The sequence below is a fragment of the Microtus pennsylvanicus genome, chromosome 15, assembly GCF_037038515.1.
Source record: "Microtus pennsylvanicus isolate mMicPen1 chromosome 15, mMicPen1.hap1, whole genome shotgun sequence".
NCBI classification, from domain to species: Eukaryota; Metazoa; Chordata; class Mammalia; order Rodentia; family Cricetidae; genus Microtus; species Microtus pennsylvanicus.
This window is the reverse complement of record NC_134593.1, coordinates 26,128,589-26,153,274: the sequence shown is the minus strand read 5'-3', so window position 1 is coordinate 26,153,274 and position 24,686 is coordinate 26,128,589.

Sequence of the window (24,686 nt, the reverse complement as noted above, 5' to 3'; positions counted from 1 at the left end):
AACCAATCAACATTAAACAATTACAAAACCCCCAAATGGTTGACTCTTCAGAAAATAAGAAAGAAACACGAGTCCTGCGAGGCTATGGAGGCAGATGAGAAAGACTAGTACTCAGGGCACCTGTGGGCCACAGGACGACCTCTGAATTCCAGGCTAAGGGATGCAGGTGAGTGATGTCATCAGATTCAGAAGGCCTGCCAGACACGGCCTAGGCAGGAAAACTGGAGGCCATGTGAGTAACAGGCAGCCAGACTCCTGCCAAGAAAAGTAAAAGTGGATGGCTTTGCCTCTGAAATCAAAAGAAAAATCTGGTGCGGTCTGGTGAGCCAGTGGCTCCTCTAACACCTGTCGTGGGGATAGCTGTGAACACCTGCCACAGAGAGCAGTGCGGACAATAAAGAAGGGCAAGTAGAAGGTTGGTAGCTGAGATTTGGGAGAGGAGAGGCAACTGCTGGAAGTGGGCAGAGGGCCTCCCTGGGATTCTGCTCCAGCTAGAAATGGAACAACATGTGGCTGACGCTAACTTTCTCTTTGAATATGATCACTTGATGTGGACAACACCAGCAAGCATCAGACGCCATCCACCGGGCCTCTCTCAGAATGGCCCAGACAGGGAACTGGTCTGAGCTGCTAGTGGAACCAATGACTGGCTCAGTCTCAGGGCCTCTCCTTTGATGCCTTGGGGATGGGCCACCAGTTGGGTCCTCTCTGTCTCAGTATGCACCTCATAGGGCCTTTGGGCTGACATGGAAAATGCCTAAAATGGGCATTTGAATGTGTGGAGTGTAAAGGCTGATATCGCAGGCCATGTGTCTAGGAGGCTGACAGTGGGAGTGTCCAGAAAGACCGAGAGAAATGAAGATCGGAGGGAAGAGTGAAGTCTTGGGAGGAGACTTCCACAGACCCTTCTCCACCCACAGAAGCTGTGTTTCAATCACTTAAGGGATAACAGGTAGGGATCTGTTCACCGACAACAACAAACAACTACCCAAATCCTTGGCATTAGTGTCTACTTCTGGGGGCCTAACTGTGGCCCCTGTCACCTCGCTGTCCCTCTGGTCACTCTGTTTCATCCACAGGCCGTCGGGCACACTCCTGAGATGGGGCCTTCACCCTTCAACTCCCTTGTCCTTCACACTCACATCAACACCCTCACCACCTTTGGGTCTGTGCTCACCCATCCTCCCTTGGAGGAGGCCTTTCTCCACTTTCAATGACATGAACGCTGTCCCTCTCTAAAGGTCCAACTCTTCTCTCTGCTTTTCTCCTCATTGCAGCTACTGATGCTCATGGCATCTCATACAATGGCGTTTTACTATTCATTTCCTTGTCATCTTCTGCCAAAATAAAACTCTAAAAAGACATGTATTTTAGTTTCCCCTGATGCCCACTCTTAGAACAGGACCATCCACAAAGTGAATCCTCAACAAACACTGGATGAAGGAATGAATGAATGAATGCTTTTTTAAAGGCATAATACATGAACACACCAAATCCGGCTGGTGCTAAAGTAATTCTGTGCATGAGAACCCCCAAGTCCACATAGCCTGGAATCTGTGTGGTATTGAAAAATAAAGTCAACATCAGTAGATACCATTTGTGGTGACTGGAAGGAGACTCACACTGCTCTGAAACACGCTGAGCATCGGAACACCCCGCCATGCACAATAAAAGGTACAGATGTCACTTCGGTTTTCTGAGTGTTTCCATTAGTGAAAAGGACTGGGGGGGATGCAGATCTTTCAAAGGAATGGTGGTTCAAACCATATGGTTTTCCTCACCAAAGGAAAGTCTGTTAGACACACACACACGTATGCATACACATCTTAGTAAATTTTGTGTTGCTGAAACAAAACCCCTGACACTGGGCCATGGGTAAGGAGAAGAGGTTGGTGTAGTCTGCACTTCTGGAGTGCTGAGAGTTGCACTGGGTCAGTTTCCAGTGATGGGGAGCATCATAGAGACGAAGGGATTGCTAGGGAGCTGTGTGTGAGAGCCATAGCCAACTGAGAGAGGGAGCAAGTGCCTGGAGAGAAGCGAGGCTTGCAGGTCTCTCCTTTATTATTTTGTTTGTTTAATTTTTTTTTATTTTTGGGTTTTTGAGACAGGGTTTCTCTGTGTCACAGCCCTGGTTGTCCTCAAACTCAGTCTGTGGACCAGGCTGGCCTTGAACTCACAAAGATCCATCTGCCTCTGCCTCTCAAGTGCTGGGATTAAAGGTGTACACCACCATCACCTGGTTTAGGTCTGTCTTTTATAACAACCTGCTGGCATCAACCTCTTCCCAGGGCAGTACCTCCATAATGAGGTCATCTTTTAAAGACTCCACAATCTCACTATCAATACACTGGGAACTGACTCTTCAGTATAAGAACCCTTGATACAGCCCGGCAATGGTGGTGTGCAACTTTAATTCCAGCACTCCGGAGTCAGAGGCAGGTGGATTGTGAGTTCAAGACCAGCCTGGTCTACAAAACAAGTTCTATGACAACCAGAGCTGTTACACAGAGAAACCCTGTCTCAACCTCCTCACCAATAAAAAGAACCATTGACAGAGAGAACCATGTCAGATTCATGCGCACACTTGTGAATGTGTGTCGAAGCATGTTAGCCAATATACGTCACATTGACTTCACAAACGTAGCTTTTTGGCATTGCTATTCAAATGGGTTTGCCTCTCCAAGACAGCTCTGGTGTGTTGCCTGTTGCATGCACTACATCCCACTAGGACACTTACCCTTGTCCTTGAGGGATAAACAGAGAGGCCTCTGCAGACGACTTTGTTGTTAGTGAATCTCCTGCCTAAACCTTAAGTCTACTCAGCTGGCTGGAATGGACACACACCGCCATCAATGTCCTCAGGGAGCACCTGGAACCTCGTTTGTTCTAAAATCCTGCTGCGTGCAGGGCATCTCTTATCTGCTGGCTGTTCACATCTTAAAGGAGGCATTTGACCATCCGGAGATCCTTGCCCTCCATTACAGACCCACAGCTCTTGACAAAGTAGCAGGTCCCCAGGAAACCTGGGACAAATGGCTAACCAAGATGTCTATTAGCACACCAAAAGGGACGCTGGCTGCCAGGTTAACTCAGCTCCTCTCTGCCTTTCTCAACTGCACCCCCAACCCTACTCCTCTTGAGCCCAGGGGTTTTGCTTTTCCGTTTTCTATGTAACCCAGACGTTTTGATCGTGAGCAATCTTAGTGACCTCCCCACCCCACCCCGCCCCCCTCTTTCTCTTCCCTCTCCGCCCTCTAGTCCTCTATTCCTCTCTCTGTGTCTTGCCTCATGCCAGAAAAAGAGTGTGAGCACAGGCCTAGGCCCTGCCCAGCTAATCTAGTGGGCCTGCCCTCTGGAAGGGGGGGCCGGCCCAGAAAAAGGGGATTCCCACAGCACCCAGGGACGGTAGGTGAGTGGCCCACGTAAACAGAGCAGTCGGTCACTCTCTTCTCCAGAGAGATAGTGAAGGGACATGAGTTGGAAGAGGCTAGAGATGAGAATTCACTGAAGTCCAAATCGGACAGGCGAAAACACCAGGTCCAAAGATGCTCTGCCGGCTCGGGTGTGGCTCCGAGGTGTGACACCTGCTGGGCATGCGCACAGCCCTGACTTCTTGGCTTTAGTTTTACCCATGAAGCTGTCAACACCAACACTTACAAGGAGCTGTGGAGGCTCATCCCCCCCTCCCCCCAAACTACTGCAAATGCGCTGCTTGAGGGGGGAGGGAGAGAGTTGGAAAGGGCACCAGCTCCTTCCTATAACCCTTGCAGTCACTGACACCCATAACTCAGCCTTTGCTTCAGGGCTTATCTCAGAGGAACAAGAGCACAAAAGTATCTGGGTTGCTCTGTAGTGGGAAGCTAGAAGCATGATTTATCAGCCACAGAATCTGCTGGATAACTTGCCAGTGGCCCGCTCTGAGTACTTACCCTTAAGGTGGTCTGTGTGAAGACGGAATTTCAGCTCTTCCTGCTGCCACTAAAAGCTTCTGTATCATTGCCTGCCCGGAGGACAAGGATCTCCTTCTGAGAACAAGAGCTCATAAAGGCCTTTACAGGAAAGTCTTAAGAGCAAACGACATAGTATTAAAACATCATGATTTGTTTTTCTTTTTAAAACGAGTCAGGAAACTGCAAATGTTGTATAGAGATATTTTCCTTATTGAAACATCCCCTCCAGGAAGGGAGGAGTCTCGGGAATTAAACGTATTCCACACATCTAGGAAGTTGGAAAGCCCAAGGTCCTGAACCCCTACCATGGTTAAAGAAAGAGCAAAAGGGGCCTCTGACCAACTGAGTAGTTGGGTGGAGACTATCAGGCCTGTGGAGCTGTGGGCAAATCCCAAAGAGAACCCCAGGGCGGCAGCTTCTGTGAGTCTTCATCAACCATGCTCCTGTGAGCTCTTCAGTGGCCCAGCTGAATTTGATTCCTCCCTGCTCCTGTAAGTAACCTCAATAAAACCTCATTGCTTCACCAAGTTGAGCTTTGGTAGACTCACGGCTTTGGTCCATTGTAGGGGTGAGTAGGGTTGTATGTGTCATGTCCCTCATTACAGAAAGTAGATCCATATGCTTACCCAGAAATATTATGGGGAGATAATATCTTTGTTCCTGCACTAGTCTGCTGCTTCCTCTCTGTGGGATACTGATAACTCCCTTTCAACAGACAAAAATTCAAGTCTCTAAAAAACGACAATCCTGCCTGCACCCTTCCTCATTGGTGTGACCCAACAAAAAGAAGGAAACGAAAACAAACACACCCGTCTCTTTTCCTCACCTCCTTTACTTTACCCCAGAGGACTGTCCAATGCAATCTTTCGCTTCCCCCGCCCCCATAAATCATCATTCTGGTTGTTCTTTATGCAAAATAATTCTTGGCACCTCTTTTTCTAGCCACTGCCAAAGCCACAGCTGCGCTCTGCGGCGGCGTTTCTCGCCTGCCGCATCTCCCTCCAGCCCCAAGATTTGCTAAAAACAAATCCAAACAATATCACTCCCAGAACGTCTGTAGTGCTTTTTGTCAGCCCTCGTATTTGCACCTGAAGAATTTAATGCGGCGGAATTTTCGGGCATCTTTGTACGCCTTGGGTTCTGACCGCTTTAAGTGCGCGACACCTGCCCTAAATGATCTCTATTAAACCAAACGTAAAATTTGATTTTGCCGGCACAACAAGCAAAGCTCAGCTCCTGGTTTTCTCAAAGCCACTCACGTGACACCTTCCTCTGCCAGTAGCCATCCTCCTGCTGTGGTGATCTAGCACAGATGATATCTTAGACAATGCATACTGATGGGGAAGTTTGGCGTGAGAACATCGGCAAAGTCAGGGTCTACTGAGGTCTGACAGCAGCCGCCTTCTCTTCTCCCTGTGTTCTCACACAGCAAAGAGTCAGCCCTTGCTCCTTATCAGGGCACCAATCCCTTCACCAGGTTCCCACCCTCCTGACCTTATCTAACCATGATTATGCCCTAAAGGCTACATCTCCAAATACTATTTTATTAGGAGTTGGGGTTTGAATATGAGAAGTTCGGGGAGATAACCATGCAGGCCATAAGATGGCGAGAGACCAGTGGATTTAAAGGCTCTGGTATAGCTCCTACCTCCCTCTCTCAGGACTCCAGTCAGAGAGACCTGTCTTCTGTTTCTCAGACACATCCAGCTTGCCTTGCCCTGAAATGCTTTGTGGCTGCTGTTTGGAATATTCTGCTTTTAGACCTTGACGTGCCTTGTGATTTGTGCCTTTGGAGTCAGTTCAAACACCACCCTTCACCACTAACCTAAAGGATGCCCCCTTCTATTGAGTTACTGTATAAAGATCCCTGTTTCTTCCTTCACATGTGGCTCTTAGGCATTGTCTTGTCTGGATATGAAATGGCTGGCCTCCTGTCTGTCACTCTCTGGAGTATAAGTTTCATGGAAGCAGAACTGCAGAACTAGTTCTTTCTGGCTTGCCTCCACCCCTGCACGCCTCTAGACGGTGAAGCCATGTAATACAACATACATGAGTGATGTCTACCCCAAGACCACACCTCCTCAGTGTTAAGTATTTTTCCTTAAGCCACAAACCTCTCTGCCAATGCGATAATTCCAATCAGACCAAATTAGAGAAAATTAGAAGAAATCCAGGTTTAATGGATGCCAACACTCCCAGGTGGCCCCTGGAAGAACACGGAGGGGGAAAACAGAGAACGGAAGACCATGGGAAACCAGGAGATTACGTGTTCATTCTCTGGGGTGCAGTTTAAATAGCCTGTGGAGGTGATCTTGACCTTCCCTGGGGAGGGGTCACCATTTGGTGGGCTGGCTTGGAAGTGGAATCTGGACTGCAGCCACTCCCAGAGGAGGGGCTTGAAAAGGAACTTTCTGTCCAACATTCCAAAAATGGATGGGGGGGAGCTGGGGTGAAGCCACCCAGCTGAACACTCAGCATCAGTCAAACCCAATAGTACAATGGCCCCACACTCATAAAGTTGAAGGCCACATGAGAGTCATAGGTTGTAGGGCCCACAGGTCTACCCCTCCTCCTGGGGCTCATATTGAAGATAGCTTGCAGTTTCTGGCAAAACATCCTGTTTGTTCCTGTGCTCCCTTTTCCCCCTCTGGTGGTTAGCTATAGGGGAGTTGTTTACTCCTTATTGAGCCTGGTAATTTCTCACCTGTGATGTGGGAGTCTCTCTGTGTGCTGTGATTACCATTAATGAATGCTTTGGACCTATAGCAGAGCAGAACTTAGGTAGGCAGGGAAAGCTAGGCTTAATGCTGGAAGAAAGGAGGTGGAGTCAGAAAGACACCATGGATCCTCTGCCTGAGACAGATGCTGGGAACATTACCTGGTAAGCCACTGCCACATGGTGATACACAGATTAATGAAGATGGGTTAAATTAATATGTAAGAGTTAGCCAATGAGAAGCTAGCGCTAATGAGCCAAGCAGTGTTTTAATTAATATAGTTTCTGTGTGATTATTTCAGGTCTAAGATAGCCAGGCAGCCAGGAACCAACAAGTGACCCTTCTTACTACACACCTGTCTGGGGGGATTTCCATTGTGCAGCAGTTAGGTATATTAGGTTTTCTCTAAGCTTGAATAAATGGCATTCGGCATTCTGTCTTCAGAGATGACGCATGTCTCTTGTGTTTCAATCTCCAGGCCCTTGCCAAGCTCATGAACCATCTCTTAGCACAGGTATTACAACAGGTGACATGCAAAAAACATGTCAGCACATCATCTGACGCTGGAAGCTTCTCCCAGGCAAAATCAAGAGGTACTGAAGATATACCACGTAGCTAAAAGTCCTCCTGTCTCTGTCCCTCACTTGGGGAAATTCTAATTCTTTTCTTTAATCCTTCTATGGGTTGAATGTCTGCTAGACCCTCTCCTGAACATACCAATGTATATGCCAAGTGCCTAATCCCCAGTAAGATGGTATTAGTAGGTGGGGTCTTGGTGGGGGATTAGGATTTTGAAGTCATAGGATGAGCCCCCCTAGGAAATGTATGCCCCTACAAGAGAAAAGACGTCATCAGAGTTTCCCTTCTGTGTGTGAGGACGCAGTGGGGAGGAGGGAGAAGCTGATCATCTGCCAACTGGAAGTGAGCTCCTGGAACGAAGCAAGTCTTGATCTTGACCCTACAGTGAACAGAAAAACGAGAAACAAGGTGCCACTTTATGCCGTCTGTTCTGGGGTATATGCTACATAGCTCCCGTTAACTAAGACACTCCCCCAACCACTCCATCAGGTTTCAGTCTATGTCTTGCCTGTGGCTCCCTCTCTGTCAACCCAGCTCTTTTCCTAAAGGCCCATTGCCTTCTGGGTTGAGACTGCACCATCCCCCTTACTGGCTGCCTTTTCCCTTTCCCAGTGTGCCTGGTCCATATTCCCATTTCAGATCAATACCAATGACTTCACATATAATATATGTGAATTCTATATAATATAATAATATAAGTGACTTCGCAGAGGATTCACAAGAACCCCCCCCCCCCCACACACACACACTTTATGCTTTCCCTAGACCTGTTGGCCTCTGGTTAATCTGGTACCAGAGGTGACTGGAGGAGGCTGGTGCATCCCCTGCTTTGTCTCTGCTACTCCTCCATCAGCAAAATCTTTCATTGCACCTAGAGTCCCCTTGCTAACTGTGCAATTATTCCACTTTCCCTGTCAATATGCTCCAGGGCCTTTTTCTTTCACATTCCCAATATTATTGGCAACAGTTAAAGAAATCAAGCTACATTTTCTAAGTCCCCAGTACATTTCCTGTTAGGTATAAGGCTTTGGAAATTTACAGCCACCATTTGTTTAAGCAAAGCTAAGCATTGTGACACATGCCTGTAATCCTCATACGTCAGAGGTGAAGGCCAATCTGAGCTGTGTAGCAGGATCCAGGTCAAAACCTGCTGTTTGGTGGGCCAAGTCCTAAGTGCATTCCCGCATAAGTACTAGAGGTGGCCCACTCTTTACCCTGGAATACTAAACATTTGGCAAAGCTCTGGAGTAATAAATATCTGCTTATTAGGATTCATAGATGCTTACTCTTCAAAGGCCAACTCTATTCAAATTTTTAATTAACTTAAATGCTTATTGTCTGGGGAGTGCTGAAGGGGACAAGTCAGTCTTCTGAAGGCCAAGGGAGACTCTCAGAGTTTAAAAAAAAAGACTTAAAAAAGTCATAAAAAAACAAAAAGAAAAAAGTCCAAATCAGATGTAACCAACAGACATCATCCCATGACAAGTTTCAGAATAAAAATGAAGGAGGCTCAGAAATGGACCCGGAACCACATTCTTATTGGCATCAGAAAACAAAATCAGGGACCACTAAACCAGGATTTAATGTTCCCATTTATTTTGATAGATATGGTTCATATGGTGCTGAAAGTTTGGTGGAGACATGAACTTTAAATCATGTGTCAGGTAAATGTGGCCATTCCTTATCCTTACAAATCCCAGGAGCCAGTTTGTGATCAGTCATCAGTCGTGGGCATAGTCTGTAGATAAAGGACTGACTCACAGGTGAGTCATTCCGCAATTTAAGAACAAAAAATTTTGAATACCTGATATATTCCAGAGTTTTTAGTATTCTCCAAGGGAACATAAAGAATGTTGAGTTTTAAGGACGATCCCCACAAAGATATTGAAGGAAAGTCTTTCATGTATGAAGGAGAATAACCAAGAAGCTCATGGAATCAATGAATTGACATACCGAAGAGCAAAGAGATATGTTGTGAGTCTCCAACTGGGCAGGAATTCAGAAGAAACCTGGGGGAGGGAAGCAGGTCTCTCAATCCAGAGGTCCTGTTCATAGAAGTGGGTCCACTCCACCTTAAGCCTGTTCTTGTTCTTTCAAAGTCATTGACAAGAAGTCTGACTTAAGTAGAGAATGCAAACAAGATATCCTGACCTAGGGTGTGGTTATTGGTGTTTGGGGTATTAAGACAGCTTGTAGAGGTGGATCCTCTCCACCTTGACGAAAAGTCAGAGAATTCAAGCCTATTCCTGCTCCTTCAAGGATATGACAGGAGGGTTTGACCCAGGGAATGGATGCCTACAGAATGCTTAGTCTAAGGTGTGGTCATTGTATGTCCTGCCTAAACAACAGAATACTTAACTAAAGGATATATTTGCTTGATATTTCAAGTATTGAAGCAAGAAATTGTTCTGGTTGTCCTTTGTGCTATGTTAATGTGGTCTTTTGCCTTCTTCCCCCCTTTTTGGATTGGGGTATATATAAGCATATGGAAAATAAAAGCAGCGTATTCAGGATACTGTATTCACTGGACAGCCCTCTCAGTTCTATCCTATGTCTCTGTGTTTCTTTCTTAGCTCTGTTCCTCCTACCCAATTTCTCTAATTTACATGCCCCTACCCTGGAATGTGCGAACCCGTCAAGACTGAACCCAACAGATGTCACCCAAGCATGTGGCTACAACAAATGTGCAGGTGGATTTTATGAAAAAGAAGATCCAGTTATGCCAGGTGTGGTGGCACATGCTTTGACTCCAGCACTCTGGAGACAGAGGCAGGTAGATCTTTGTGAGTTCAAGGCCAGTCCAGTCTACAAAGCAAACTCTGGGACAGCCAGAGCTGTTATACGGAGGAACCTGTTTCAACACCCCCCCACCCCCAAGAGAAAAAGATCATGTTGATTGGGAAGATTTCAAAGGCAGATCCAAGAGAAAACATTTAAAATTTAGACTATTCTTGAAGGTTTATGTGCATGTGTCAAGTGGCCACAGAGAGGGCAAGGCAATTTGGGCCTTTTCTTTTTTAACCTTGTGTCTTGAATGTTCTAGACAAGTTCTTTACCACTGGGCTATAGACTAGCCTCTTTGAACTTCTTTATTTTAAGACAGGATCTCACTCTACGGCACAGGCTGGCCTTGACCTCACTCTGTAGCCCGTGTGGCTTTGAATTTGCAGACTCCTTGCCTCTACCTTTCTTGTAATTGCAAGCCAGGGCCACTGGACTAGGTCTCTGCCTTCTGACCCATTCTGCATCTTTCTCTTGGCTGGAGCTCTTGTGAAAGGGAGCTTCTCTGGCCATGGCAAGGAGCAGCCTGGATCTGTGAGTGTAAAACATAAATTAAGAAGGCGATTTGAAAGCATGGCCAGTTAGCAAATTAACGAAGCTGGTTCTACTCTAGGGTCCATGACTTCCCAGTCGTGGCTTTGGACCAGGATTACAGTACCAGACATGTCCTAAAATCTAGTCAGAAAGTGGTTAGTCACCCCATAACTGTTGTGACATTGTTTTATTGGTGGGTACATCTCATGGACGTATGGGTAGCACTAACTGGATTTAGTGGGCTATCTAAAAATCAAAACTCCAAACAATAACAAACCACATTGAGAAGGGTGTATTGTAAAGGACATGGGAAGAGTCAGAGGGGAAAATAGAAGATTAGATATGATCATATTTCATTGTGTATGCGTATGAAATGCTCCTGGCCATGGCAAGGAGCAGTTTAGGGGAGACTTAGGAGGGAAGGAAGAAATAAGCATTGACTCCAAAAATTTAAAGTGTCTTATGTCACATTCGAATAGCCCCAAAAGTAGAGACAAGAATGTCCTACCCATATTTGAAAACTGTTATTCAGTTTGGGAAAGGAGTCACTCATGATGTCCATGTGTGAAGGGCACCTCTTTGGAACTTATTTGTCCTTATGAATGGCAGTGTCCACCAACATTCATGCTGGAACTGTGCCTGGAGAGCATGTGCCAAGCACTTACTTACTGTACTCAGATGAACTCAGAAAGACACCCAGGAGCCAGTTTATCTAGGGCTCTCGGGGGCCAAGTAATGGCTTTTATATTTTAAATTCTCAAATAGAAAGCTATTAGAGGGTTTAGAATAGAAGAATGAATGAGACCGTCTAAATTCTCTTCATGTGGGCCATTTTGGTGGCTGAGAAGAGAGTATGAGCAAGACAAAGTGTACGCAGAGATGAGTCAGGAAAAAACATACAGTGGTGTTCACTGGGTACTTGAGAACCAGGTGAAAAGAGGCAGTCAGGCTTGAGGTCATCTCAGCAAGATCATGTCAACAAGGGTGCCCCGGATTGTTTAGGGGAGACTTAGGAGGGAAGGAAGAAATAAGCACTGACTCCAAGGTCCAAACAAGCGGAAGAACGGTGTGGATACTTAATGAGACGGCAATCCACTCTGTTTCAGACACACTAAGTTTGGGGCACCCACTGTCCATCAGAGAGAAATCCTTCCAGATAAAGCTAAGGGACTGTGTTTTAGCAGAACCAAGAGGTACCAGAGTAACTATTCCTGGATGGAGTCATGGTGTGTGTGTCTGTGTGTGTGTGCGTGTGTGTGTGTGTGTCATCAGTGTGTGTGTGTGTGCGTGTGTGTGTCATCAGTGTGTGTGTGTGTGTGTGTGTGTGTGTGTGTGTGTGTGTGTGTGTGATGGGGGATCCATCAGAAATGCAGAGAGCAGACATAACCCAACTGACCTGTGTGACTAACACCTCGGATTATGTCACCCAGGGATGACAGTGAGCCACTGTCTGAAAGGCTATGCTCTGGTTCTTGGTTTGTCACTGCAGTTCTGGAAGAGGGGAAATGTCAACTTCTTTAGAAGATGTTGCTCATAGCCTGGAATGATCGCTCTGATGAAAGGGCTCAGTGAGTGTGGACAGTGTGGTGAAGGGAAGCCATCGCCCTTAAGGCTTCATCAGCCTACAATAAACTCTTCAGACTCATCCAGTGTGTGGGTTCACTTTGGTTCATGATTTCAGAGAGAGAGATTCATTCTGTAAGTTCTGTTACTCTAGAGAACCATGACTAATACAATGCATTTCTCCCCCATTCCAACCCAGGCAAAGGAACTTCCTGCCACCATGAGGAATATGCATTGCTGTGTTGAACACACAGGTCTTGCAGTTAGTGGCTGGGGTTTATTTGCTCACTTGAAGATGTGCAAATATCATACAAGTGGGCCAGAAACTCAACTTCATCCTTTCTCTAGAACTGTCACTCATGCAGACAAACATCACCTGGTGATGGAACCGTATCCGAGAACCTGCTGTATCCTCTTTGGAGGCTAAGAGAGATGGCTCCAGTCGTTGTTCCCCTAGCCCCTCCCACTCTGCTCTTTCTCTGTATGCTCTCCTCACTCATTCCCCTTGCCTCAGTGAGCCTGAGCTTGCAGAATGCTTGGAGGACAAGGGAAGTGTGTGAGTGGAAATGCAAGTTTTGGAAAAATGAAGGCTTCAAGGGTCAGGCAGTAAAGATTGCCTTTCAGTTTTCTCTGGTATTTTTTTTAAATATTTCAAAACTAAGGGTGATACAAAGGAGACTCCTGGAGGTGATAGCCACGTTCATTGCTAGACTGTGGCGAGACGAAGGGTGAGTATATATGTTCAAACTCATCAAATTGTATACAAGTGCATGTGGGTCTTGTGTACATCAATTATATCTCAATAAAGTTGTTGATTTGTTTTGAAGGAAGTTGGTGGGCCAGAGAGATGACGCAGCAGTTAAGAGCACTTACTGAACTCGCAGGGAAGAGTTCAGTTCCTAAAATCCACACTGGGTGCCTCACAACAATGGGTAATAGCCATTACCACAGGGGATCCAATGTCCTCTCCTATGAGCCTCTGCATGCACATGCACACGCACATATGTGCACGTGCATGCACAAACTCACAGCATATATTCACACAGACACATACACCTTCATAAATAAAAACAAAAATCTTATTTTTTTTTAAAAAAGTAGAAGTTGGGAATGAGTCTAATTTTAAACTGGTTCACTCTTGCTTGTCCATGCATGAAGCCCGCTGTGCGCCAGCCTGTGCTAGACACTGGTGTGTAACCATGTTCTCATCTCAGTTCCAGCACATCTACCCAAGAACACACAAAGAGCACAGGAAGCTGTCAGGACGGAGCTATGATAACAGTGCTTATGATAGGGGCGCTGAGTACTATGGGAACCGCAGCAGGGGCTGGCCTGGCCTGGGGGTGGTCTGGGACTGTGACTCATATAGCTATCAGTGACAAGCAGAGCGACCTCCCCCACAGACTTCAGCCGGAGGGGGGAAAAAATCAATTTTCCTTCCCATGACCATCTCATTCACACACAAGTATGCCCTCATTCCTATTCACTGGCTCCCGAACGCCGTCCCCTTGCAGGGGCTCCAAACACACTTATTAAACACAGGGGATTGGAGAAGGGCAGACAAAGCAAGGGAGAAAGAGTTTCATTCTCTGTAAATGCCACATTTTCTGCATCAGTGAGGCTGCAGCTGTGACACACATCAGGCTGTTTCCTAGGGCGTGTATTTCTAATGCACCATGGAAAGAAAATATTAATAACATCAGGGGGAGAGGCAAATAGGCTCAATTATTATAAAATCTTGGGAGCAGACGATTTTTCATAATAACAGGAATTCGGCATGTTGAATAAACATAGAAAATTATATTGTTAAAATGAAATATGGTCACATTTTCTTCTTTAATCTTCAAGCATGTCAAGAACGAGGTCCTATTAAGAAATTTTTCTTGCTGTTTCATCCAAGCTTCTGAATAGAGTTGGAATCGTCTGCACATAAAGACTCTGACACCATTTCTATACGACCGTCACTCTATTCCGGGGAAACAGGTCATAAACTGTCATTTTACCTATACAGTTATCCAATATCCAGGGTCAGCCCAGAAATTATATACATACAGGTAACACTAAACAGACTGAGTAGGCTGTGCTCATATATTTCAGAAAGGACAAAGCAAGGATGAATTACATGGAAGGGACAAAACAGAAGGGGGAACATATTGTAATTATACATTAATTTTTAAATTAAAAATTAATTTAAAAAATAAATTTAAGGAAATGTTATATTCTATGCATGGCAATTAAAAGCCGAACCCCCAGTCAATCTTCATTGTGTATGGACTGCTGTAGGGGAGGCTGCTCACACAAGCCATTGTTAAGACATGACGTGCATATCTGATTCACACAGACTTAATCAGCACGGACTGGGGGATGTTTAGTCACAGGCCAGACACCGATCAGCAAATTAAGGCCAGGCTGGTAATTAAAAGTGTTTCCTGGATGTGGATGACACCTCTGGACGCAGCGTGAAAATAGATCCCTTTGTATTCCACCCCATGCTCTCTCCCATCATGCCTTTGGCCTTTAGTCACAGTGGGACTGACGTCTGCTGCAAAGAGCCTGAAGTTAGAAGCGCCATCTATATTCTGGTCTCGAGACTACTGGAAGTTGTCTGACCTTAGGAAAAGGATAATAAAGTCCTAATGCTCGCTTTGATTTGCCCATCTACAAAATTAAAATGCTTAAGGCAGGCCTGGGAAAGGACCCAAACAAAGGCGTGCGGGCGTGAGTGTATGTGGAATGTCCCAGTAGCCATGCGCAAGTCCAATTATATCTGCTAATGAAATCCATGCTGGAACGGAGTCAAAGGATACCGAAGTTAGAATTTGCATTCATAAATGCATAAAAGCAAGCACAGTTGAAAAATGTGTGTCTGTGTCCGTGTGTGTGTGTGTGTGTGTATAGATAGATAGACAGACAGACAGACAGATAGATAGTGAATCCTCCTTACACAAGAGTATTTATTTATTAAAGAATTCTACATCCTGTGCATACAAAGACCTTGGGGGAACAGAAAACCATTCAAAGGAAGTAGTTAGAGATTGCCAATATATTTAGTTAACACAGGCTGAATCACTTTTCTAACCAAATACATTGGTGCAGAAGGCTGATAAATGGGATCCTTGTATGAGGGCTAGAGACACAGAACCACGGAAAAGCTTTGTTAATGAAACCTGTGCTTGCAACAAATTACAGTGCCATCTATAATGAATTCTGGTTGCAGATTCCAGGCAGGAGAAGAGGGGAAGCCAGCAAAGACAGGCAGAGATACTCACCACTGTACTAACAAGGAAGATGACGAAGCCAGTACAAGAAATCACCATTGCTTGGAGCCATCAGGTGATTTTATTTATTTTTAATACTATCTCACTTATTTAGTCTCTGGGAGAGGGGCTGCGCCCATGCCACAGAGCGCATGCTGATGTCTGCAGAAAATCCACGTTTCTTATCTGTTGCCATGTGAGTCCCTGGGAATGGACACAAGCCGTCACCCTTCACTGCCACCACCTTGATACGCGAGCCATCCCCTGGCTCTGAGTAAATGATTCTAACAACGACTAAGGCTTCGATTAAATTCTGGTTTGTTTTATATACATTGTCTTTAGAAGACGGACATGGGTATGTGTTAATATTTAGCATAATTATTCTTGTACTTATCAGAAGAGAAATCGCATAAATCATAATTATGGGGTAAACATTCTTTTTTTTTTCTATCCAGTCCTCAGGTTTTCCACTCACATAAGCAGCGGCCACTCATGCATTCTGCGTGCCTGAGCCTGACAGAAGATTAATTATATTCCCAAGCAGTGTTCATTTCTCAGATTATTTGGGGGTTATTTGATGTGATGAGACCCAGAAACCGCCCCCCCTCCATCTGTGAAGTGTTTTTAGTTATCAGTTTAGAGACATCATCAGAAGCATCCATGAAGTACTAATAAGATGGTATAGCGTGGTTTCTGCCTGCTCGTCCCCCCAAACACAGTCACAACATTGAGCAGAAGAGAGACCGCTGAGGACTCTCAATGAGCAAGAAGGAGAATTGGTTTGGGGATTGCAGAAATGGAGACTCCATGCAGGCGTCCTGACTCCCATCCCCAAGAAAGAAAAGCCATCAGCCTGGCTCTTTATGTTGCCAGCTGAGCAACTGAACTTAGGCCAGTAGGCTCATTCCTTTCCTGTGAGGAATGGAGGATGCTCTGATAATATCAGGTGAATCTAATCATCCACAAGGAGGCTGGATGGAGTTGAGGAGTGTTCTCTTCCCTCACTCGAATCAGTATCTGCATCAGGAAAGGCAGCAAGTAGGAAATGGACAGAGCTGATCATAAGGGACCTACCCCTGAGTCATCCCAACCTATGACCTTTGAGCCTCTTCTCTTGGGAGGCAGAAGAGATGGCAAGTGGGTTAGTGAAAGGATTTAGCTATAGCTAATGGCCAGGGCCACTGTCCAGAAGACAAGAGTGGGGTGGGTAGATCAGCTAGATCATAAACACGTAAGCAGACAACCTAAGAAGACACTTGGACATAATTCAATGTCCCAGACTTAAAAGTTACTTTCTCTGTCCGAGATTAGGTGTCTAGTGAATCCTGGCAAGGGTCCTAATGCATCTTTCCTCCATATAGAGAGACACCTGAAGTTTGGCCTAGAAAGGCCCTTCCTGTCTCCACAGTTGAGATGCACAGAGACCCTAAAAGGACCTAAGGAGCTACAAACCCCAAAATGCTCTGAAAACGATGCCTTGGGTCTGTGGGTGTGACACTGGGGGATTTTCCTGATGGAATTACAGAAAATGAACAGATTAAGGGCATGGACTTGGAAATAAAAAATATCAGTAATATTGTTGTTTGTAGACAATATTGATCGTCCATATGGAACATGCCCAGAAATCTACACACACACACACACACACACACACACACACACACACACACACACACACAGGAATAAGTAAATCACAAACTGAGTGAGTTCAGCGAGATGCACATGATATTCTGTGAAATGACAGAGGTCACTCACATCCCTCCTACAATGGGCATGCAGAAATATTATGTATAATATTATGAATAACCACTTACATGTGAAAATTTCAAAATGTTAGCAAAGGAGATACTCAAAAGAACTCATTAGAAAGATGTTCTGAGTTCAAGACTCAACACAGTCAAATTCTCAAATTTGCCAAAATTATATTTATATTTAATAGAATTTTTATCAGAATTCCAGCAAAGTTTTAATAGGTACAGACAGGTTTTTTTTTTTACTATTTATCTAGAAAGGTTTAGATTCTAAAATATTTAAACTTATAAAACCTTCATGAAGAGTAAACTTGTAATCATCACTTTATTCAACATGAAGACTTACATCATAATAATCTAGGCCATCAGGGCACAGCGGTGTTCATGCAGGGACAGACACATAGATGGCTATGATACAACACAATCTAGTATCCAGACCAGGGCAACACAAGCACCTCTAGTTTTGACATCGATCAGAATAGCTCAAAGAAGAAAGGGGGGATTCTTCCCGGCTATGGGTATTGGAGCCACCACACACCTATAAACAGACAACAGACACCCTACCTTCAACCTAATGGATTAGTAACAAAATGTAAGCCTATAAAATTCTTCAAAAACAGAAGAAAATTCTTGGGATCTAAGTTAACCCAACGATCTTAGATTTGGTACTAAAGTACAATCCATGAGAGGAAAAAAATGGATAAACTGGACTTCATTAAAAGTAAATATTATTGTTACACAAATCCTGTGTAAGAAGACATCATAGGAGAAAATATTTTCAATTTGTGTGTGTGTATGTGTGTGTGTGTGTAATAAAAAAGACTGGACTGAAGAGATTGCTCTGAGGTTAATATGTTCAGTTCCCAGTATCCACATCAGGAGGCTCACAACCACCTGCACTCCAGCACCAGAGAAGCCATTTTCTGGCTTCTTGAGCTATGTGTACAGGCCTCTTCCCCCCCACCCCCCATACACACAGGAGAGAGGGAAAGAGAGAGAGATAATATCTTTTAAAGGAAAAGAAATGGACTGGTATCTAGAATACATTTTCAAAAACTGTTCAAAATCAACAGTGCAAAAAAAAAAAAATCCCAACCAGAAAATGGTCAAAACACAGACACATCAAAGACAATAAATATACAAGGGGCCAGCGAGCATATAAAGTGTCCAACATCATCCTCATCAAAGAAATGAAATGGAAGACTGAAATGAGCAATCATTACACACCAAGGGATTGGTTAAAGCAAAATGCTGGTAAATGGGACAAGCTATATCACTCATCTGCTGCTGGCAGGAATGCAAAATAGTGTAGCCTCTCAGGAAGGCAGTTTGACAGTTTCCTGACAAGCTAAAAGTGCCATTGCCATGTGACCCAGCAATGGCATTTCGGGTCATTTGTCCCGGAGTTACAAAGTATGTTTTCATAAAAACTTGTATCTTGGGCCTTCTAGCAGTTCATTTCCAGCAGCCCCGCATTAGAATCAGGCCATTTATCTGCAGCAGTTGTGAGCCTGAGTGGGGCATAGCCCTGCCCCTAAGCTGCTCTCTCTGGGTGCAGAAAGAGAACAAACCGCGGGACTTACAGTAAAAAAGCTCCAGGCAAGCGCAGGTGCGCAGGTGTGGAGGCCAGAAGCCAGGTCGAACACTTGCATACTGCTGATGTAATGTCTGTGAAAGATAACATCTGAAAAACAGATACGACCCCACCTTTACCCCCAGCCCTTTGGAGACAGAGGCGGAAGGTGGATCTCTCTGAGTCCCTAGACAGTCAAGCTACAAAGTGAGACCCCCATCTCAAAAGAAAAGACAGCTGGGTAATTGTCTTGAGCGTTGAGGGATCAAGCAGGGCGAGCTGTGCAGGAGTGGGAGGGTATTGTTGGAAAAGAGGGACCCGAGGGATTATCTGATGAAAGGTTTCACGCTCATGGCGAACTTTCCTCGTACACACCCAAGTGGGTACAAGGAAAACTAGGGAGATGGGACGAGAGCAGGGACGGTCAGACTCCTGGCTGACGTCCTGCAAAGACGTTAACGGAGATGAAAGTTGGGGAAGGTGGATCTGGGATTTTGCTAGGATTCCTCCCAACTTCTAAAGACTAACTAGCGTGATTCGAGTTTTCAAACTGTAGTCTGACCCTGGATGTGCACATCATCGTTTTCAGACCTCCACCTACTGCCGGCAAGCGCCTGCTGTTTCCACTCTTCTGAAATGTCCCCAGTAGACACAGTCCCGGGGATCTTCTGCTTGTTTGATCTAAAGATTATGTGGCGCCGTGAGAACGGGTTTATGAAAGCTCATTTCTGAAAACACTGTGAGCAATTTTTCTCTGTCTAAATCCTTGCTTTCTCTATGTATTTTAATAAGAAAGGGAGTGGAGGCCGAAGGAGAGGCAAATTACCCATAATGCACGTGTGTAAGCATTTCTATGTTCAAATGCCACCCGGCTTTATTATTTCCAAGATGAAACCTGCTCTGAACTCATGTTCACAGTCTGGCTGCTTCACACAGCAGTATAGCGTGGCGTTTCTTCACTTTCTTTAAATATTTTCTGCCACATCGTTCCTAACAACTCCTTAATCTGTTCGTTTCCATTACCATGATTGCATCCGCAAACGACTTCCTGTTTAACGTCCAGTTTGTAGCTGGAATAGACATCTTTTAGCTAATTTTCGGCACGCTGATAATTATTTATTTTAAAAAGTGTGTGTGTGTGTGTGGTGTGTGTGTGTGTGTGTGTGTGTGTGTGTGTGTGTGTGTGTGTGTACTATGTGTATGTGGGTGCCCATAGCAGTCAGGAGAAAGTGTCAGAAGCCCTGAAGCTAGAGTTCTTGATGGTTGTCAGCCACCTGGACTAGGTGATGGGACTTGAACTTGGGGTCCTCTAGAAAAACAGCAAACGTTGTCAGTCATTGAGCCATCTCTCCAGCTGCTGATGAGTTTTTTCTTGTGAAATGTTTTTAAGATTTTTAATTACTTATTTTCTATTACATCAAAAAACAGTCAAAAGATACTATTCATTTAAAATCTTGCTAACTTTAGAGTAATTGTTAAAGAAAAATCTTTGCTGATTTAAAGGCAGTTCTGGAGAGCTAGCCCCGATGGCGTGAACTGGATAGATTTAGTCCCACCCCATGCCAGCTGCCACAGGAGGGAGAGCTGGCCCCAGCACTCACCTGGGCAAAGCGGGAGAGCTGGTCCTGGTGGTGCAGGAAAGCAGGTGAGCTGACCAACTCAGCTACCACTCAGGCGCAGATCCCGGGTCTTGAGTTGGCCCCTCCCAACATTCACTTCTTCTGTGCACTGCTAGAGTATGTGAAGGGGCTGGTACTGCAGACCCAAAGGAGCTGCAATACACAGGGCAACAACAGGATACCCAAGAGGAGACCCAGTAAAGATCCAGTACTGAGAGTGTAGCAGAAACCAGAGGCCTCAAACCGGTCCAGTGACTCACGGCAATGAACACTTGCAAGTGAAGTTATTTGGGAAAGGGTATAGTATGTGACCATGACACACTGCAGCTTCCATGGAGAGAGTTTTTTGGGTTGTTTGGTTCTCTTCTTTGGGGGGCTTGTAAAGATGGAGGGCAGATACAGGGGGATAGAGAGATGTGTGATATTAGGGTGCATGATGCAAAATTCACAAAGAATCAATAAAAGGTTTAATAAAAAAGAATCCTAACAGTTGAGGGTTTCTGGCAGGGATGGGGGTAGGGAAGCGTTCATCTTTAGGTTTTTCTTCTTTTGGGGGAGATCAGAAGGATGGGGGTAGATCTGGGTGGATTGGGATTGAATGCGAATCAGGATGCATTATGTGAAATTCCCAAATAATAAAAATTTTATGTTGAGAAAGAAATTATCATCAAATATCAATGAAAGATAACCATTGGAATTGTGGGTAATTCCTTTTGTTTGCTTTTCTGCTTCTTACTGGTCTACAAAAGACACACTTTCTTTACATAGCTTGGGAAAGAGATCACTGACACTATAAACATTATAATCCAAAATTTAAATGTTGCAGGGCCAATGAGATGGCTTAGCTGATAAAGGTGCCTGTCCCCGAGTCTGAAGACCTGAGTTCAAGCCCTGGAACCCACAAGATGGGAGGAGAGAACCAGTTCCTACAAGTTGTCCTCTGAACTTGCAAGACATGCTCCCACATAGCAAAACAAACCAAACCAAGACAGAGAAGTAAAAGAAAGAATTGAACCTAAATGCTGTAGCTAAGTCGTGCTCTGAATAAATGTGGCAGCTGTTGCTATTTTTCCGATTAGACATGAAGTCACGAAGGCAAACACCCAGGCACTACTCTCCTGAAATGCAAACAAATGAGATGAGAGCCTTACTATGCAGGAGGGAAGACTTACTGCACTGAGGAACAATGGGAAATTTGATGAAGACTAAGACAAATTCTGAGCCTCTTCTTGAGCCTGCTGTTCGAGAAAGAGACAAACACAGTCAGGAATTTAACTAAGAGACACCAGAGAGTTACTGAGCTCTGAGACAATGCCATCGCTCTAGTTGGGTCCATATTCTAGGTATAAATGTTTAGCAATATCATTCAAGTGACCTATTTGAATGTGTGTGTGTGTATGGAGAGAGAGAGAGAGAGAGAGAGAGAGAGAGAGAGAGAGAGAGAGAGAGAGAGAAAGAGAGAGAGAAGAGAAGAAAAAAGGGGAAAGAGAAGGGAGAAGAAAGGAAGGGAGAGAGAGGGAGAAAGGGAGGGAGGGAGGGAGAGAGAGAGAGAGAAGAGAAGAGAGAAACAGGTGCCCTCCAGAGGTTAGATCCAGGTGATTGTACTCCATTGAGATACTCAATATGAGTGCTAGAAACCAAACACTTGGGTTCTCGGCAAGAGTAGCAAATACTCCCAGCCACCAAACCATCTCTCTGCTAAGGGGAAAAAAAGTGATTTTTAACAAATAAAACTAAAGCCAATCTCACTTATGAAGAGCAGTGTGTACAGAGTAACAAAGACATTAACAAGTTAAATTCTGAGAATGCTAAAAGAACGCTTCTCCAGATAATGCAAGGGAAATTTAGCTAGGGATTCTCGGAAGGTTCACAATGAAGAAAGAAATGAACGCACGTGATTATAGCAACATGATGATGTAGATGGCTCAGCTCTTCTAGGAGTGCAGAAACAGTTCTTGGTAGAAGACAATAGCCGCTGGAGGAGATCAAGAAAGAAGCATTTCTTAAAATCACAGGATACAAAGGTCTGCCAAAAAGTCAATGTCAAATGGGTAGAATAGCAAATAGGAAATTGCTACTTAGAGAACAGGGCTAGGTCCTATTGTGTTTAGTATGCTCGGAGTCGTATTTAATGTCACCCATAAAACTAACCAAAGTAACAACATTGAAATAAGCGCTTGTCACACAGGCATAAGGACCTGAGTTCAATACATGGAATCCACATAAAAACCAGCCATGATGGTACATGTTTGCAATCCAAGAGATGGGGAGACAGAGACAAGAGATCTCTGGGGTCTCCTGACCAGCCAGTCTGACCTAAAAGCAGCAAGCCCCAGGTCCCAGTAAGAGACCTTGCCCCCCCCCCCAAAAAAAGAAAGAATAATAAGGTAGAACCAGGCACGGCGATGCATACCTTTAATCCTAGCACTCTAGAATCAGAGGCAGGTGGATCTCTGAGTTTGAGGCCAGCCTGGTCTACATAGTGAGTACCAGGCCAGCCAAGAGCTACACAGTGACACCCCGTCTCGAAAAGAAAACAAAAATGCTTATTCTAAAGCTACAGAAATCAAGATAAAAAAACCATAGCAGTCAAATAAATGCTAGAAGATAGAGCCGCACGCATCCCATGTTAAGTAAAACTAATTAAAGTGCAATTAATTCAATTGGAAAAACAAAAAAGGAAAAATGGAAAGAAATAAGGAAGCCCCACAATCCACTTTGACAATATTTTAGAAACTTTACAAAAAGTAATTCAAAATTTAAAAATTATAGCCAAAAATGCAAGCTTAGAAACTTCAAGAAGACAACACAGAAGACAAACTAAGTGACGGTAGGTTTGGCAATGAGTTTTGAGATCAACTTTGTAGGAACTGTTACCTTGGGTATCCAGAAGTTGATTAAGGAAGAGGCAGGACCGGATAATAAGAGGGAGTTATATGCAGCAATCTTTACTGGGAAGATTTTTAGAAGGGGTTGATTGACAGGAGAAGGCCCACCTTGCAAGAGCTGTTCCAGAGACGTTATAACAAGGCCAACATGCAGAATGGGGATGAGGAAGGGAACTCAGGGCAGGGTGTGGAGATGTTTGAGAGAAGCTTCCCGGCTAGGAGAAGACCCTTAGCAGAAGATGGGAGGTCACGGAGGCAGAGAGCATCCAAGATGAACAGAGCTCAGTGGTCTTTCATAGTTGGTTTCCTCTTGGTAATGGCTAGCAGACGTGGTGTGTGGTTTCACAGGGTACACGAAGCAAGTAAGCACTTAAAAAAATGCTCATTTATACTGCAGGTGGAGCAATTGGGTGCTTAAGAATTTTAATTTAGTACTTGTGGGTTTAAGGTTAATAGTCCTACCCTGATGTGAGGAACAACATGGGGCATTTCTAATAACGATGCAAGGGCCATCATTAGTCTATTTACTATAGAAGCATAAGCCATGAAAGAAACACTTGACAATTTGATCTTAATAAAATTTCTGCTTTGCAGGAGACTTTGTAAAAAGATAGAGGGGAAAACCCACAGACTGGAAGAAAATATATTATATACAAAATACTAACAACGAAGTAGTCTTAAAACTCTCTGTGCTACCTAATCAATTTTCTGCAATTATAAAAGTGCTCTGAAAAGGAAAGTTTGTTAACTAAGAAAATTGTGTAGCGCAAACATGAGTGGCCAGAGAAAGAAAAATGATAGGCAGGAATGACGGGGCTATTAAGGGCGCAGCCGAGAAAACTTGTGCTTCCAAACCAGGACTCTGCACCATGTTAGTAATAATTAGATAGAATTATTAGTTAGTAATAATTGGATAGAAAACGTGGCTGAATGGAAGATATAGGGCTGAGAATGTAGCCAGTGAGTAGGCCACTTGCCCTTGTGTGTGATCTCCAGCATCAAAAGAAAACAAAAGGAACAGAAAAAGTAAAAAGGAAATGCTAAGGTCCTATAGCCAGGAAGGCCAGCCTCTCTGCTGGGCAGACAGTCTGATATAAGCTATCTTGTCCAAAAGACGGGGTTCTCAGAAGACTGGGAGCAATGTTTTTTTATATCCAGATAAATCATTGTTTACATGTGACAAAATTGTAAAGGCATCATGGCTTTCTTTGTAAACCCTTGAGAAAACACTTCTGGAAAAAGTAATTAAATGCACTGTGTGTGTGTGTGTGTGTGTGTGTGTGTGTGTGTGTGTGTGTACATTTTTTATTAATGAGAAAGTATTACCAACAAGTGCTAAGTAATGAAAACACCCAAGACCCAAAGTTACTAGACCATAAGATAAAAAGAAAATAATCTATAATGAGCATTTTAATGTGAAGTCAAAATAGAAAGGTCACTTTTTTAGAGTAAATTTATAAATACTGCCTCAACC